At 38.3% G+C, this 18307-nt stretch overlaps 1 protein-coding gene across 2 annotated transcripts in view; it reads right to left on the bottom strand.

Moving 5' to 3' along the window:
* Positions 1-18307, bottom strand: part of LOC127450529 (neurexophilin-1) — a 46664-nt gene that overhangs the window by 6274 nt on the left and 22083 nt on the right. The gene's annotated exons all lie outside the window — the stretch shown is intronic.

Below are 18307 nucleotides of genomic sequence, written 5' to 3'. Positions count from 1 at the left end.
CTGAATAGAAACTAGATTTGTGACTCCTGAAGGAAATATCAGTTCTTGCAATGCACCAAATGAATAGTGTTAACTGTTTTAGGTAAACTAAGGTTTCAGGCTTTGGTTATAGAGTAGGTGACTGTGATTTCGCCAAGTAACACATGTTCCTGGATAAACATCCTTGTTGGTTCTGGAACAGCATTTCAGCCAGTCAGATTTTAGGGTTAGATTTAGGGTTAATGTTGGGTTAGGGGTTAGGTACACAATTCTTGCAAAACATTTTGCTCTAAATTTAGGGGTATATTATGGTTAGGGATAGGGATGTGGTTAAGATTATGTTTCTTTGAGAAGGAACGTTATTCCAGGACCAACAAAAGATGTTGATCCAGGAACATGTCCTATTTGGCAAAATCACAGTGACCTTGGTTCTACTTAAATGAATTGCAGTAACAGAGCTGCATTAAACTTTGCTGTTGTCAAACATCTTGTTTGCTTGTTGGCAATACCTGAGAATTAAAACTAAATGCAACACTGTCTTTGCAGTATTAATGCAGCTATAGATGGTTAAAGTCATATAAGAAAAAAAGACCAATCATAATTTAGTATGCAAATAAATGCAAGAAAGAAAATTAACTGCAATTCACTCTATACATATTACAAAAACACCATAGTTGTCAGTAATATTTTAAATGCCAAACATTCAAACAATGCAAAACAATTTACAAACTTTAATCTTCAGCCTGTTCTCATTAACATTACGTGACTGTGTCAACATTTCTGCAAAACGAAATTACATGCCTTATTACATGCTTGGCTGCACTTTCCCAGCGAATGTCCAGCGAGGGGGGCCAAGAGCGAGTGAAATGGTGTCGTAATCAGACAGTGTTTTTAAGGTGAATATTAGATGGAGGTTTAAGGAGTAAAACGTACCTCTCTAACCTAAAAATTTAATCTAAACCTAAACAATAGTGATCTAAAATCAAATGTATACACAAAACATCCTTTGCCTTAACCAACACCTAAACCTTACCGATAGTGTCAAAAAACAAAATGAGAAATGACTATGTAATTTTGTGTCGCTTCTATGTCCGTGCATCTGTGCTTGACTGTCTCAAATTGTGTACTTCTGAATTAGGGTCCTTAATACAAGCATTAAAACATTTTTTTTCAAATGATGCATTATAGTAAAAGTGTTTCGATATAATAACATAGCAGTGTGTGTGTAATAGTGCAAAAAAAAAGAAAAAAAAAGTCTTTATAAAGTCAAAATCAGCCATTGTACTCGTGATTTGTGTGAAAGTGGATAAAACACACAATTGTTGTAGCACCTCTTCACCAGAAAACTGCAACAAAACGTAGAATTTGGCACATGAAATTCAGTTTGCAAAAATGTAGATGTAAAAATGTTCATTCTATGAGACTAGGTTGTTAATCTTAAATTTCTTAAAAGTTTAAAAATGATAAAAACCAAGAGTAAAAGCAAACATAAGGCTCAAATTATCTAAAAAACAACGTTTAAATGCAGTCTGTATGTTGGGCAGTTTGAGCTGAATTAATTGCAGAAAATTGTGGACAAGAAAAAGAAGAGGAATTTAAATGCAGATTGCCTTGCAAAGGCTGTAATAATGCATGATTTGGAAGACTGAATTGAAAGGAAAACATCATCAGCACTATAATCAACATTTCACCCTCAGCAAAGCATCCTGACATCTCGCTCAAATGTACAGGACACATTAGACTCCCATCAACAGGAATTAATCTCTGCAGTCTGACCTGTCCTCTGCACTCACTATATTGCTTTAGATATTGCATGGGAATGATTTTATCCCTTTATGACTTTTCTGTTTTTACAGGAGATCTATGTGACTCCCAGGGCTAATCTGAGTAAGAGAGAGAGAGAGAGACAGATAGAAATCTGAACACCTTTGCTCAGTTTTTAAAGGAACAGTTCACCACATACTCACCCCATGTCATTCAAACCCTGTATTTTATGATAGTTTTATGTTTTTTGTTGTTGTTGTTGTTGTCCTTTTTAGAGCTTGCAGTATACTGTAAATCCCCATCCACTTTTGTTGAATATAAAAGAGGAGCTTGGACATTCTGCCTAACATCTCATTTTGTGTTTCACGGAAGAAAGAAAATAAAACTGGGCCGTAACAAAAAATAATTAATAAATGACATAATTTTAATTTTAGGGTGAACTGTTGCTTTGTGAAAAGAAACAAACAAAATTGGGTTGGGTACGAGGCTAAGCTAAATATGCAATTAAGGCTAATTATTTTTTATTAACAACAACAACAACAAAAAGTCTGCACTGGCAATGACAAAGAACTGCTAGGCAAGAACAAAGAGAAGAAAAACAGAGAAAGGGAGACGTCTAGAGTTGAGGTGGAAACTAGTGCAAGAGGAGAGGCTGTTGTTAGATGAAATAGTGTGGGTGGGTACAGTACGTGAGTAGATGTGTGTCTCGGTGTTTGTACACAGTGAGTGGTGGAGGTGGACTCATGGATCGGTGAAGAGCCCCAGAGTGGGTGTAACTGGTAATTATTAGATGATAATGATCTATTTGATACACCTCATATACACATAACCCAACAAGAGTTTGTGTGTATTGTGACTTTTCATTGGTTTGTGTGGGTTGCTGAGTGTCAGAGAACAATGCAGCTTTGATGTATTGTTTATTATCTGATGGGCTCTAAATTCTGTTTGGTCTATTTCTCTGAGCCACAGGCCTGAGCTGCATTATATTTGCACGGTCAAGTTCAAAGCTATAGTCCCCAAAAAAGACATTCATTTCTAGGAAGTAGACTCACGTTGTAAGGAAACTTTCTGACTGAGAGAAAGCAAGCAATTCCAGGTTTATCGGTTGCAGAGACTTTGCAAGTTGCTGCAACATGATTTTGTGTAGCTTTATGAAATCTGATTCATTTGAACAAACTGGTTCCATTTACATAAGGTGTCAAAAAAGTATGTTTCAAAATTGATAACTACTCAAAACTAGCAGTGTGTTTTGACATTTTTTTCCAAGCAAAATATGAATCACAAGTATTTCATTATATCATAGCAGATGTTTTACCAGTGACAGATGGAGGGCTCTTAAAAGCATGAAATGGACTTATATGTTTCCCTTTCTGTTTCTATTGACAAATGACAAATCATGTGAGACCTGCTGCTATAGCTAAGCAGTCATGCACTAAGGCTGGGCAACAGGACGATATGCTCGGATATTGATGGTATCTGACAAATATCCCGATGTCGATTTCGACAGTCATTGACAAACAATGACTGACAATATCGGGAAATGACAAAACCATGGAGCTGGGAAGTCAACAAATATATTGAATAGTAGCCCAGGGTGTGAAATGATCACCCGCCAAATATGGGAGTGAGCAGTTGATGCTGGGCTCCTTTGACATGCTATTGCGAATCTCTGATTGGTGGATCAGAGAAGTAATTCACCTATGGAGAAAATGAATGGGATTTTTACTTCTAGAACCAGACTGTTGTGCTCTATAGAGAAGAATGGGGATGCTAACAGATAGCTTTCTCCTGGTATTGTAGAACTTCTTGTTTATCACTATGTTTCTGGAAAGGTTATAATATAGATTGTGTTGCTTTGTTCATGGTTCCAGCCTGTCATACACCACACAGTGCCAATCTGTTGAACTGAATCAATAAAAAAACTTAAAAAAATGCTTTTCTCATGCATTGGGTATTGCACGTTTTATAATGAATACTAATACTAACCACAAAGTGGCGGGCACTGAGTATGTAGGTGACTGTGGCTTTTGAATAGAGTTTGTGAAAATGAAAAACAAAACAAAAGGAAAGAAAGAAAAGACAGAGCAGATATGATGCTTTAGGAGGGCAGTTAGAAGTATGTCTTTTTAAACTAATCCTCAAATAATTTTAAGACGTGTTAGACAGAGTATATATTCCAATCATATTATATGTCAATCCACCCTCTCAATGTATGCATGCAGTCATAGTTGTTTTTGAGGATTTTGCTCATCTTTGTGTGCCTGTGTGTGATCCTGCTGCCAGTCTATTTGAGCATGTACGTATATTACGAGAGTGTATACGTGTCTGGTGTGTGTGTGTTCTCACTGTCAGGGCAGGCCTTATCCACTGAGCTTAAGGAAATCTCTCTTCCATAATGCATGCTGCCCTGTCTCAACCCTTATCCTTCAGCCCACTCTGATGCTTCATGCCCATCTCATCTTGTCTTATGCAGGCTTATTCCAGCTTAATCAGGCTTACTCATGCCTGATTCTCATTTTACTTTACTCTAAGTGTCAGTCTCCAATCTTGATAAGAAAGACTCCATTTTATACAGTACGGATTAGCGCAGCACGCTCTGGCTAATTCAGTCTTCTGTAGTTGTTTTTGTTCTTTCTTTTGGCTCACTTTGCTCAGACTTCTTTGTGCTTCTTTTCAAGCTCTCTCTCTCACTTTGAGCTTTTCTTTATTCGAGGCTCAGAGATCTCTATAAAAGAATGCATGGATTAATATCTTGCCTCGATGAGAGTGTAATGCTTCTGCAGACTGAATTATTCTACATTAGCTCCATTTCAGACCCACTAATCTGCTCAGCAGCTATACAGAGTGGGTCTTGCATCAATGTCATACAAGCTAATAGGAGGCAAAAATATTAAATTGTATTATTCTGCTTAGAAGTACCTGTCTTGATGATCCTTGTACACTACATGATTGTTGGGTTTGATTTGTACCTGGATTAATTTGTGGCAAAATGTCATGCCAAATTAAACCTAAACATTAGAAAAGCTTTCTGAGGATTGGCCAACAATATTATACAGCTCTCTGGAATACTTGATTCTTACTGGTCAATACTGGCCCCAGCCGTCTGATATTTCTGAATAATGACCGCACATCCAGGGATAAAGAGAAATTTCACCAGTCTTCCAGGTATTGCAAGTCATATTTCCTACTTCTCGTATCACTCTGTGATCTCTACAAGTAAGCAAATAAAATCATTTAAACTCAAATCAATATTTCATTTCCACTTATGTATTTATTTGGCAAGTAGCCATGTAATAAGCATGATAATGACTAGTCAGATAGTCATTTTCACAATATAAGCACCAACAGAAAACTGGAGGTGGAATGCAGCCATTTCTGGAAACTCTGTGTTCTCTTTCTTCTCACCTAATAACATATGTGGTGATGTGGGCATGGCCGAGGGCGTCTGTGGTGAGCGAGGCCAGGAGAGGAAGAACAGTAAGGATTGACACCTATAAGAAATTATCTCTAACAGCTGTTTGTGTTTACAGTTTGAGCTGAAGAGAGATAAAGAAGCAGCCTGAGGAAGAGGGAGAGATGCACAAAGCTGTGTGGCTGAAAAGAACAGTGTGTGGCTGAAAAGCATTGTTGTAGACTGAAAAGTGTACATAATAAAGAAGTGGACTGTTCACGTGGCCCCCACTTCCTCCTTCAAAGTAGCAAGATATCTGTCACAACATAATTTCAACTAAAATCAATATTATTATATTAAAGTAATAGTTCACCCAAAAATGAAAATTCTCTCATTATTCACTTACCCTGATGCCATCCCAGATGTGTATGACTGTCTTTCTGCAGCAAAACACAAATTAAGATTTTTAGAAAAATGCTGAAGATCTGTAGGTCCTTATGATTTAAGTAAAGAGGTGCCATTAGGCTGCTGGCTATTTGACGGTCTAAAAGGCATATTTAGGCAGCATAAAAGTAATCCAAACAACTCCAGTCAATCAATTAATGTCTTCTGAAGAAAATCGATAGGTTGGTGTAAGAAACAAATCGGTAATTAAAATCATTGTTTCCGCCCAGTGCTGTATTGCTGTTTGAAATGAACTAACTCTCACGTGACGTTCGTTGCTCTGTTGTACAAAGCGCATGCTTCCGACTTCTCGCATGAACGCGCCATAGCGCTTACGTCATTGATGCATCGACTGCTGGCAGGAAGTGATTTTTTAAAGTTAATAAAGTTTTAATTATCGATTTATTTCTTACACCAACCTATCGATTTACTTCAGAAGACATTAATTGATCGACTGGAGTCATGTGGATTACTTTTATGCTGCCTAAATAAGCCTTTTGGACCATCAAATAGCCAGCAGCCTGATTGCACCCATTTACTTCATTATAAGGACCTACAGAGCTTCAACATTTTCAAAAAATCTAAATTTGTGTTCTGCTGAAGAAAGACAGACCTACACATATGTGATGGCATTAGGGTAAGTGAATAATGCGAGAATTTTCCTTTTTGGGTGAACTATTCCTTTAATATAATTAATGTTTATTTTTTTATTTAGTAGTCATGTAATAAGATGAATAATTTGCAGTAAATCATTCATTATTACTTTACGTTGGGGTCCTGATCATCCAAGGTTTATTTTTTCATAATGACCAACTGACTGTAAATTATCCCATGTTGTCATTCTGACTGAATGGTTTTATGGTATTGATTATGGATTGCATTGTCCTAATTGACTGCAGTGTGGCAGTGATTTACACCGATCAGCCACAACATTAAAACCACCTGCCTAATATTGAGTAGGTCCCCCTCATGCCACCAAAACAGCTCTGACCCATAGAGGCATGTTCTCCACAAGACCTTAGACTTTAGCAGCAGATCCTTTAAGTCCTGTAAGTTGTGAGGTGGGGTCTCCATGGATTGGACTTGTTGGACCAGCACATCCCATATATGCTCAATCAGATTGAGATCTGGGGAATTTGGAGGCCAAGTCAACATCCTGAACACTTTGTCATGTTCCTAAAACCATTCCTGAACAATTTTTGCAGTGTGGCAGGGTGCATTATCCTGCTGAAAGAGGCCACTGCCATCAGGGAATACCACTGCCATGAAGGGGTGTATGTGGTCTGCAACAATCTTTAGGTAGGTGGTACATGTCAAAGTAACATCCACATGAATGCCAGGACCCAAGGTTTCCCAGCAGAACATCGCTCAGAGCAACACACTGCCTCCGCCGGCCTGCCTTCTTCCCATAGTACATCCTGCTGCCATCTCTTCCCCAGGTAAACGACGCACACACACCCGGCCGTCCACATGATCTAAAAGAAAACGTGATTCATCAGACCAGGCCACCTTCTTCCATTGCTCCATGGTCCAGTTCTAAAGCTCACGTGCCCATTGTAGGTGCTTTCGGTGGTGGACAGTGGTCAGCATGGGCACTCTGACCCATACACAGCAAGCTGAGATGCACTGTGTGTTCTGACACCTTTCTATCATGGTCAGCATTTTATTTTATTTTTTCCCCAATTTGGAATGCCCAATTCCCAATATGCTCTAAGTCCTCGTGGTGGCGTAGTCCGCACATTTTATCATGTGGCTTTTTGAGCGCGTTACCGCAGAGACCTAGCACGTGTGGAGGCTAACGCTATTCTCCGCGGCATCCACGCACAACTCACCACGTGCCCCACAGAGAGCAAGAACCACATTATAGAGACCACAAGGTGGTTAACCCAATGTGACTCTACCCACCCTAGCAACCGGGCCAATTGGTTGCTTAGGAAGCCTGACTGGAGTTACTCAGCATGCCCTGGATTCAACCTTGCGACTCCAGGTGTGGTAGTCAGCGTCTTTACTTGCTGAGCTACCCAGGACCCTATCAGCATTAAGTTTTTCAGCAATTTGTGCTACAGTAGCTGTTCTGTGGGATCAGACCAGACGAGCTAGCCTTTGCTCCCCATGTGCATCAGTGAGCCTTGGGCGCCCATGACCCTGTCGCCGGTTCACCGGATGTCCTTCCTTGGACCACTTTTGGTAGGTACTAACCACTGCATACCGGGAACACCCCACAAGACCTGCCGTTTTGGAGATGCTGTAACCCAGTTGTCTAGCCATCACAATTTGTCCCTTGTCAAAGTCACTCAGATCCTTACACTTGCCCATTTTTCCTGCTTTCAACACATGAAATTCAAGAACTGACTGTTCACTTGCTGCCTAATATATCCAACCCCTTGACAGGTGCCATTGTAATGAGATAATAAATGTTATTCACTTCACTTGTCAGTGATTATAATGTTGTGGCTGATCAGTGTATATATCAGTCTATATTACAGTTCATCTAATTTCTGTTGTTGGACTTGCTTGCTTCATTTAATTTTATTTCAAATTCTTTAGTGGGTTAAAACAAATGACAAACATAACTGCTTATAAATGGTACAGACACACACCCTCTTTGCTGTGTCCCTGTGCTAAATGATGCAATGTTGTTTACACCAACTAAAAGCTTTGTTCTTCATCTCATCTTCCTCTAGTAAATACTCCATTCTGGAGACACTATTTTGTTAATATTCAATCAATCTCAATCAATCAATTAAGTACATTTTATTGAAGTTTTAACCTCTTCTCATTCCATCCTTCCCTGCCTTTTCTGTGCTCATTTCACTTCTCTCTATCCATTTCACTTCTCTTCCTCCAAACCTACCTCAGAAATGGCACACAGCATCTCAGCTCCAGATTAATAATTAACTAAAATAAAAGGCAGGTCGACATATTGATTTTAATCTATTCAGACCTCAATCTCATTTTCTTTTTTTTAACAGATTCGGGGATGCCCACTTTACTTAAAAATGATCCTAATGAGACTGGCACACTAAGAGACAAATATTAGAAACACTTCTGGGGCCAGAAATTAAGAAGTCCTTTTTTAATTTATGGAATGAAGATATTAAATTAAGCTAGGATTCTAGGATAGATAGCTGATAATAAGGAGGGGATGGAAAGGGATTGAAAGGATATTATAATCCACACTCTGAATCAAGTGACAAAATGAAAGCGTCTCTGAATGAGATCAATTGGATTTAATAACTTTTTTTGTCTTCCATCTGAAATTAAGGACATGATTTGCCTAATATAACACTATAATTTTCTACACCTCTCAACAGCGATATTACTCCTCCTTTCATTACTAAGGTCCGTGGCTTAATAAACCATTTCATCACCCTGCCAACTTGATGTGGACTTTGTTCGCCTCATTTTGACGACTTGAAGAGAGCAGTGCGAGACAACATTGCCATGATAAACACAGCGGGTGGAATAACACGATAGTTGTTGGTTTTTGTTTTGTTTTTTTTGCACAGAATAAATGCTCAAGGGAGAGGAAGAACACAGCAGAAGGGTTTGGTTTCATGTGCAGGATTGGAAGTGTAACAGCTGTCTAGAATGTCCAGCCTCTATAATCCTACACTCAACATTCATGTGGATTACGGTGGGCTGAGAGAGAGAGAGAAGGAAAGGTTTGAGTTGCAAAACTTATTCGGAAAGAATTAAAACTTCTGTCATTATATGTAGGACAAAATAGCTAAACATTTAAACACCGAAATAAATGTTAACATGTAATGAGTACTGATGTAGGAAATAAAACGAGAACATGTAAACTCAGCAAAAAAAGAAATGTCCTCTCACTTTCAACTGCTTTTATTTTCAGCAAACTTAAAATGTGTAAATATTTGTATGAACATAAAAAGATTCAACAACTAAGACATAAACTGAACAAGTTTCACAGATATGTCAAAATCAAAAAGTAACAAGAGTACAGGCCTCGGTGTAACACTCATTCCTTCGACGATAAACGTGAGTCCGACCATCACCCCTGATGAGACAAAACCACGACTCGTCAGTGAAGAGCACTTTTTGCCAGTCCTGTCTGGTCCAGCGAAGGTAGGTTTGTGCCCATAGGCAACGTTGTTGCCAGTGATGTCTGGTAAGACCTGTCTTGCAACAGTCCTACAAGCCCTCAGTCCAGCCTCTCTCAGCCTATTGCGGACAGTCTGAGCACTGATGGAGGGATTGCGCATTCCTGGTGTAACTTTGACAGTTGTTGTTGCCATCCTGTACCTGTCTCGCAGGTGTGATATTCGGATGTACCGATCCTGTGAAGGTGTTGTTACACGTGGTCTGCCACTGCGAGGATGATTAGCTGTCCTTCCTGTCTCCCTGTAGCACTGTCTTAGGTCGTCTCATAGTACGGACATTGCAATTTATTGCCCTGGCCACATCTGCAGTCCTCATGCCTCCATGCAGCATGCGTAAGGAACGTTAACGCAAATGAGCAGGGACCCTGGGCATCTTTATTTTGGTGTTTTTCAGAGTCAGTAGAAAGGTCTCTTTAGTGTCCTAAGTTTTTATAACGGTGACCTTGCTTACCGTCTGTAAGCTGTTAGTGTCTTAACAACCGTTCCACAAGTGCATGTTCATTAATTGTTTATGGTTCATTGAACAAGCATGGAAAACATTGTTTAAACCCTTTACAATAAAGATCTGTAAAGTTATTTGGAGTTTTACAAAATTATCTTTAAAATACAGTGTCCTGAAAAAGGGACGTTTCTTTTTTTGCTGAGTTTAGTTGTGCAGTTAGTGCACATGCTTCAAAAAAGTTAAGCCATGGTGCTCATTGAGTCAGTTCATATCAGTTTTCTTATTCTGACATACAGTAATTCAACATCTGTGCCATCTTTGATTTTTATGGGAATAACAAACAACAAAACTGTGAGGGATGTATGTACAGTATCTTCAATGGGTTGTATAGTTATTTAAAGGGTTTTTGGATTGTTCCGCTGGCGAAACATTGAAAAACAAATCCAAGAAATTATTAGTTGACAAAACAGTCCAGATAAAATTAGTTGTGGAAAATTAGGTGCAATCAAAGAGCCTTATACAGCTTATACAGTGCAAGTCATTGAAGAGACAGTAAGTCTAATCCTCACAGCCTTGTTTTCATTCAAGTCAATGATATTGCTACTGTGAATAAGGTAAATTCTATCTAAATCTGTGGAGCTTTCAAAGTTGGTCACTTATGAGGTTCCGTTTCAGTTAGGAAGCTGCCTATGCATTCTGTATAGACAGCAAGGCAGCTTACTAGGTTTTGGAACAAAGCAGGTGTCTGTTTTCTTCCCTTTAGTGACATTGGCAATGTAAGCGTCTGGGCAGTCAGTGAGTTTAAGGAGACCTAAATGATGATTAGCAGGGTGATAAAACAAAAGAGTACAAGAGCACCGCTTTAGGCAGCAGATGGCAAATAGCTGAACAGAAGAGGGAAAAAAGAATGAAAGAAAGTACTGTGCAGCTGAGTCATAGAGCTAAAGGTTGCATAAGGAGGGATGGAGAGAGAGAAAGGATGAAACAGAAGGGAAAGTGAGTGATTTTGTGAGATTCAGTGGAGGTGAGCTCACATGGGCTGTGTGGTGCTATAATGTCAAGAAGCACAGACCCAGGGCAGGACAGGTAAAACCTTTGTATCTTATTACACAGAATGGAAAGGAAGACATCCAAATCAAACCAAAGATTGGTAAAAACCAAAGCTAAACTGTAGAAATAACAAACACAGAGGACATCAGTGCAGGGCATGATGTGTAACGCTCAACAGATTTGAAGCATACAGTATATGAGTAATCAAAATAGGTGAGCCAGTTGGCTGGGACTAGTTTGTGTTTTTGCCGTTTGGTGTGTGTCGTGTGAGTCATTGAAAATTATTGAGCACAGGGCTTAGGTGCTTATCCAGCCAACAGAACAAGAAGATAAAAAAAAGTATGTTTTCATGCTTGGAGAGAGCGGGGGTTAAGAATGAGTTGAAGAAAGTAAAAGTGGATGAAATGAGAGAAAGAGAGAGAATGGAATACAAGCACAAATGAAGGTTTTTAGAAGAATATCTCAGCTCTGTAGGTCGTGAATGGTGATCAGACCTTTGTAGCTCCAAAAATCACATAAAGGACACATAAAATTAATCCATACGACTCAAGTGGTTAAATTAATAATCTGACGCAAAATAATAATCTGAAGAGAATTGACGCAATATAACCAGAAGTGCGCTCGATTTGTTTACAAGAGAACGCTGTTCACAATCTTAATTGGTTTTGCTTTCATTTGAACAAGCCAGCACGCTTAGGCAACACGAGAGGCTGCATGTACTCGGTCCCCTCATGGATGCACATTGGAGAGCAACTGGAAGTAAACAATTATAGTGAAAAGGTCTTAAATATTAATTGGTTTCTCACCCAAAGTGATCGTCTCACTTTAGAAAATATGAATTTAACCACTGGAGTAATATGGATACTTTTACTATGATTATCTGTGTTTTTTGGAGCTTTAAAGTGCTGATCACCTTCCACTTGCTTTGTATGGACATACAGAGCTGAGATATTCTTCTAAAAATCTTTGTTTGTGTTCTGCTGAAGAAAGAAAAGCATATACATCTGCGATGGCAAGAGGGTGAGTAAATGATGAGAGAATTCTTATTTTTGGGTGAACTATCTGTGGAGTGGGACATGGTCGTGTGTCTGTCACTGGGGAGACAGGAAGCAGTGAGGGCCATCACCTGGTGATTTTTTTTTTTTATATTAAACACCTGTGTCTCATGTCAGGGTTGGCGGAGAGGGGCTTTAAAAAGGCTGGCGAAATGACAGACCAGGTGGAGAGTCCCAGTCACGCAGACCTAATGTTACAAGAAGCTGAACAGTGCAACGCTATTGATTTAATACTTATGAGTTTATGTTGTCTGTTATCACTGAAGCTGATGAGTGTAATCTGAAATAGTCCTGAAAAGGCAAAAGTGTGACTGGAACCTGAGAAATAAAAATAGACTTATGTGGACTGCAACCCTGACTCCCGCTTCCTTCTAGGTGGAACTTTTACAGTATCCCTTTAAAAAATATTGTTCAGTCAGTGGCATGGCTTAAAAGGTAGTGCATTTGCTTGGTGGTGTGGTACGACAGTGCTTGTGTGTGGGTGACCGAATCTGTTCGAATCTGGTCTTTCATTTACCAGTCATTTTATGTCCCCACCCCCCCATATCATTTCTTTTCAATTCTCAAAGACTAATCTCACTATGAATTCAGCAACTATAGTTTGAAAGTTCTTCAGCTGAAATCAGCCTGTGCTTACTAAAATTCTAACTACTTCCCCCAGTGGCAGAAGCTGGAAGTGTTGGTAAACTTATGGGCAAGTGTGAGCTCCAGATTCCGAGTGCAATGTCCACAGAGTGGCACCAAAAGCATGTTGTGAAGCAAGTTGTATATGTACAGTTAACAGGGATGCTTATTTTATTAACCATATGCCCCAACCCAAGCCCCAACATTAATCATGACTGTCAGTGTAAAAAATATGAACTAAGAGGGAAAATGCAACCTCCAAATCGCAATAATCATTGATTATGGGACAACAACCAGTGTCCCTGAGGCTGCAGTCGCACTTCAGAAAAAGGTAAATACATATTAATTGATGCAAAATTGTCTGTAATTCGACAGAATGGGGTTGATTTCAGGGTACCAGAATATTTGCCCCATTTGATCATGTTGATTCTCCACTGTCCTCAGAATAAAAGTGGCAAAAAGTCCAATCAAAAATAAAAGTGCTGATCTAATTTTCAAGCGGTTTAGAGAAGAGTAGGGAGATGACCAGTGTAGGCTTGTCAGCTCCAGAGGCAATAAACAGGCATTTAAAGAGACAGGTACACAGTTTCACCCCAGCCAATTAAAAAAAGACTGGCACAACATCCTACCTGAGTCTCTTAAAGGGACATCTACAGAGCTCTACTGAGGCCAATTAAAGAGATGACAGCACCATTTTACTCAGCAGAGCTGAAGTGACAGCATCTGGGAATATCACTGATTCTGCTGATTTAACCGTATGAGAATCTGTTACTGTTCTTAGCACCATGAGAAATTGTATTTCATGTGCTCTTGTCTGAAAAATGTTAAACAATGTCTTTAATAATCATTTTACAATTGAATTATAGAGTAATGGGTTATCTTGTAGTTTTTTAATTGAATATATGGTATTGATGGTGTCACAGATAAAGGTGTCATAGGCTTTTTCATCTGCTCTAAGTGAAAATACTCTCTCCAATCAGCTACAAATAAAGAAATAATGTATCTAATATAGAAAAACAACATATTTAAACAGTAATTTGGGGTTCTGGTTAACACTGTACGAAAATACAGGATTAAACGCCAGACCAATCTATCTTAAAAGTAATATTCTGGGTTCAAATCAAGCTCAATCGACAGCATTTGTGACATAATGTTGATTACCACAAAAAAATTATTTTGACTCGTCCCTCCTTTTCTTTCAAAAAAATCAAAAATCGAGGTTACAGTGAGGCACTTACAATGGAAGTGAATGTGGCCAATTTATGGAGGGTTTAAAGGCAGAAATGTGAAGCTTATAATTTTATAAAAGCACTTACATTCATTCTTCTGTTAAAACTCATGCATTATTTGAGATGTAAAGTTGTTTAAATTGTTATTTTTACAGTCATTTTCAGGGTTTGTTAACATTACATCATCAAAGAAACAAAGTTATAAAATTGGCTATAGCTTTACACAAAAAAGGTTAGTAAGTGATTTTATCACACTAAAATCATGTTTACATGCATATTGTTTATGTCTTGTGGCTTTACTTGGGAAAAAGTTAGTATTTTAACATTTAAAAATTCACTTCCATTGTAATTTCACTAATAAAAAAAAAAAAGAAGAAGAAAATCTTGTTGCACTTTAATCTGTTTTGAATGCTACTCTGATGCTAGTGAAACTTTGTAATATGGCACTTTTTCATACCACTGTCTCCTTAAGATGATTCGCTTATGTTTTCCTCTTTTGTAAGTCGCTTTGGATAAAAGTAAATGTAAATGTAATTGGCTCACTGTAACCCAGATCTTTACTTTTTTCTTTCTTTTTTTTTTTTTTTAAGAAAATGAGGGGCAAGTCAAAATAATTTTTGTGGTAATCAACATTATGCCACAAATGCTGTTGATTGAGCTTAACTTGTATTAAAATACTCCTTTCATTTATTTTATTTTTTTTTTATTTCCCCCTTAACAAATGGGCTAACAATATGGCCTGAGGTTCTAATTTTCTCAACACTTTTAAATTTGAGTTTTGTCTATGACACACTATACAGCAGTTTTTAATTAAACACTTGTGCTTGTTTTCATATTGATGTCAAGTCTTTGTTTAAAAAAAAAAAATCTCATCTTTGAATTTAAATTTTCAATGTAGATTTAAATTAAGCTCCTATCAGCTGTAGGATTGCTGTCTGCTGTGTGTAACCTTTGAAAACAGCAACCTTGAGGCCTCAGAGTTCTGAAATATTCCATAACGAGTGTGTGAGCATGTAGCCAGCTCCAGTCTTTTGAATCACGTCTCCCCTGGTAGTAGTAGAAAAGACAGATACACGATTAGAAAGTTTCAGACTAATACTGGTAGAGAAAGAGGTGCACGCATTTGCCTAGTTGTTTAAAGGAACAGGCACTGTAATTAATGTTAACCCTCCTGAAGAGAAGAGCTACTGTTTACAAGCCAAAAAAGTTTTTCCTGAAAATATATAGCAAAATGTGCAGATGTCCAATGAAATAGTAGCTTCACAGCTTTTGTAGTAAACTGTTATGAAACTTTAAAGATAACGTTTAAATTGTTCAAAACGTAGATAGGTACAACCAGGGTCTGAAATTAACTTTTTAGTGCACCAGCCAAGGTGGCTGGTAGATGAAACAATTTACCAGCCAGTGAGATTTCTTACTGGCCATTTTGTTTATTTAATTTTTTTATTGCATTTTACAAGTGGATTTTACAGACATATGAGACAAATAAACAATACTGTATGCATGTCTAAAAGTGAACTGCATTTTTAAAGAGTTGTCTTGTTTTATTTTTTAATGAAATATTTAATTGCCAGATAGTCCATTTAGAATAATTTTTCAGATAATTCACTTATTACAGCAAAACTAAATTTGTAAGTAACTCTCATGACCCTAAAGTACACAACACAGTAACAATTCTTGGTTTACTTGGAGTAAGTCAATTAATTCAGTCAGCTCCAACGGATTCATAAGTCTTTTTGATTCACTAAAAAAAGCCAGCTCACAGAGTCGTGCGCTTGTGAATCGGAGAACAGTTGTTGATTCACTAAAAAGAACCAGTTCAAAAGAGTCATTTGTTTTTGAATCAGATTACACTGACGTTTGTTATGTCTCGTACTGTAGGTTCAAAAGAACCCGCTCAAAAGACTAATTTCTTTGGGAATCGGTCTACTGGTAGTGCTTTATGACTCGTCTCGCGATTCAGTAGCAGTGTTGCTGCTGAGTATTTTATTCTGGTTTTCTGTCTGCATCGCTGGAATAAAGCACGTTTAAGAACCGTTAACAAAACCGAACATCATGAAAATAATCCGTTTTTTTTATAATGCAATCATTACCTGATCATTTGTATATGTGGTTGTGGGTAATTAAAACTTACTCACACATCCACTGGAAATCCAAGAGTGGTCTTCCCTTCATCCCGATGGCATGAACGTTACTGTACATTGCTTTCATCTTGCATCGAGATCAACTGGTGCGGGAGAAATCTGCTCAGACCCACTAACCACCAGAAAGCTGCCGATTTCAGGCCGAGTTTGTAATATACAAAGCCAGTGAGTATTTTCTACTAATAACTTTCAGTATACGAGCAATGGTGTCATCTTAAATATGTATGATTACTGTTGGGAAAAATGGCAACTTAATTTTCAAATGCACAAAGTATACAAACAGTGTTGATTTATTAAATGTTTGCTTTCCCAGCTACAGAATTGTCACAAAGCATACATGCAATCATAATTTTAAGTCTGAAATAAAAGCACTGAATCCACCTTTGCTCACCAAGCGCCAGTGGACAGTGTTTGAATGAGCGTATTGAGCAGCGGGACTACAAGCAAATCATGCAGCTGATAAGACCCATTCTATGTAAACACCTGTTTTACTGTCTGTATTGTAGGCCCACCGAGCCCCCTTGAGGACAAAACTAGAACATTTTTAAATGTATTTTACAACCTGCCAGAGTGGCCTGTGATACTGCGAAATTCACCGGCCAAACAAAAATGTACCCACATTTGGCACTTGGCGGGTGTTAATTTCGGACCCTGGGTACAACTAATGTATATAGGTAAAGTTTATCAAGACAAACTTTGATGTTGGCTTGACAATACCTTGTCTTAAAGTAGGGCTGGGTATCACCAACCACCTCATGATACATTACTTATTGCAATACACGTTACAATTTGATATATCATGATACATTACAATATCATGAGAAAAATAATTGCAAAATCAATGTTTGATTGTATCAACACAGCCCTACCTTAAAGCTTAAAATAGTTCTTAATTTTTTAAGGTTATAAAGGCCCTACAATCAGACAGACAGACAGACAGAAAGTCAGACAGTCAGACAGAAAGTCAAAAAGACAGACAAAATACAGACAGGCATACTGTGCGTTACTAAGTGTTTGCTTAGGTCAACTGAGTGGTTGCTAAGTCATTTCTAGTGTCTTATGGTTTCTATTGCTATAGGGTTAGGCTGGTTGCTGCACGTTTCTAGTGTGTTCTGGCTTATTGCTAGGTGTTGTCAGAGTGATCAACATGGTCACTAGGCATTTATAGGGTGTTCTGGCTTATTTCTTGCCATAGCCACAGATTTCTGGCTTGTTGTTAAGCTTTGCTATGGTGTTCAAGCTAGTTGCTAGAGTGTTGCTTGACACGTATGTGTTTGTTTTGACAGTTGGAGACTGAAGAGTCTTAGCCCATTTAAACATTCCATCAATGTACAAGTAAGTTGGTGGGATGTTTAATTGTCTCCTGCGGGAAAACTGTCAGTCTGATTAGTTACAGAAGATATAGCACACTAAGTCAGTCAGTCTGAAGGTCTGTGACAAGTTTGGTGAATGTAGCTTGAAAGCTCTAGGAGTTACAATTGATAATTTTGGTCCTGGTTTAGGGATTTTGGAAAAACCCTAAACCAAGGCTGAGTTCGGAATGGCATTCTACCCATACTAGTCTTACTACTTCTCCCATATCTTCACTGTAAATCTCTATCCCTATATCCCTATATAGGTCCATATCGCAGTGCCTTTCCATTGCTGGCTTCTAGAGGTTAAGGGTTAGCTATAACCAAAAGAAAAACACTAGCTGCTTATAATACACTGTATATATAGCCTTGCCTATATGAAACCTATTAGAGAGACAGAATTACATTGATGAGACAATAACATGCTCTTAACAAATCTTCAAAAATAAGGGTAGAAAATGAACCAATGTAGCTGACAAGTGCATCTTTAGGTCTGTCAATAAGTCTGACATATCTTTAATTTGGTGCTATAATTCTGATGGTAACCTCCTCTGAGCCAGAGTGTCAAGGTACTACACACACACACACACACACACACACACACACACACACACACACACACACACACACACTGCAGTGTGTTCCAGTGGAAAGGCACTGTGTTGCTAACCTGAGAGTCAAATTAAGTTGGACTTTTTTGCTGAAAACA

The sequence above is a fragment of the Myxocyprinus asiaticus genome, chromosome 13 (genome assembly GCF_019703515.2).
Source record: "Myxocyprinus asiaticus isolate MX2 ecotype Aquarium Trade chromosome 13, UBuf_Myxa_2, whole genome shotgun sequence".
NCBI classification, from domain to species: domain Eukaryota; kingdom Metazoa; phylum Chordata; class Actinopteri; order Cypriniformes; family Catostomidae; genus Myxocyprinus; species Myxocyprinus asiaticus.
Note: the sequence above shows the minus strand (reverse complement) of the source record. Positions and strands in the feature narration are given on the sequence as shown.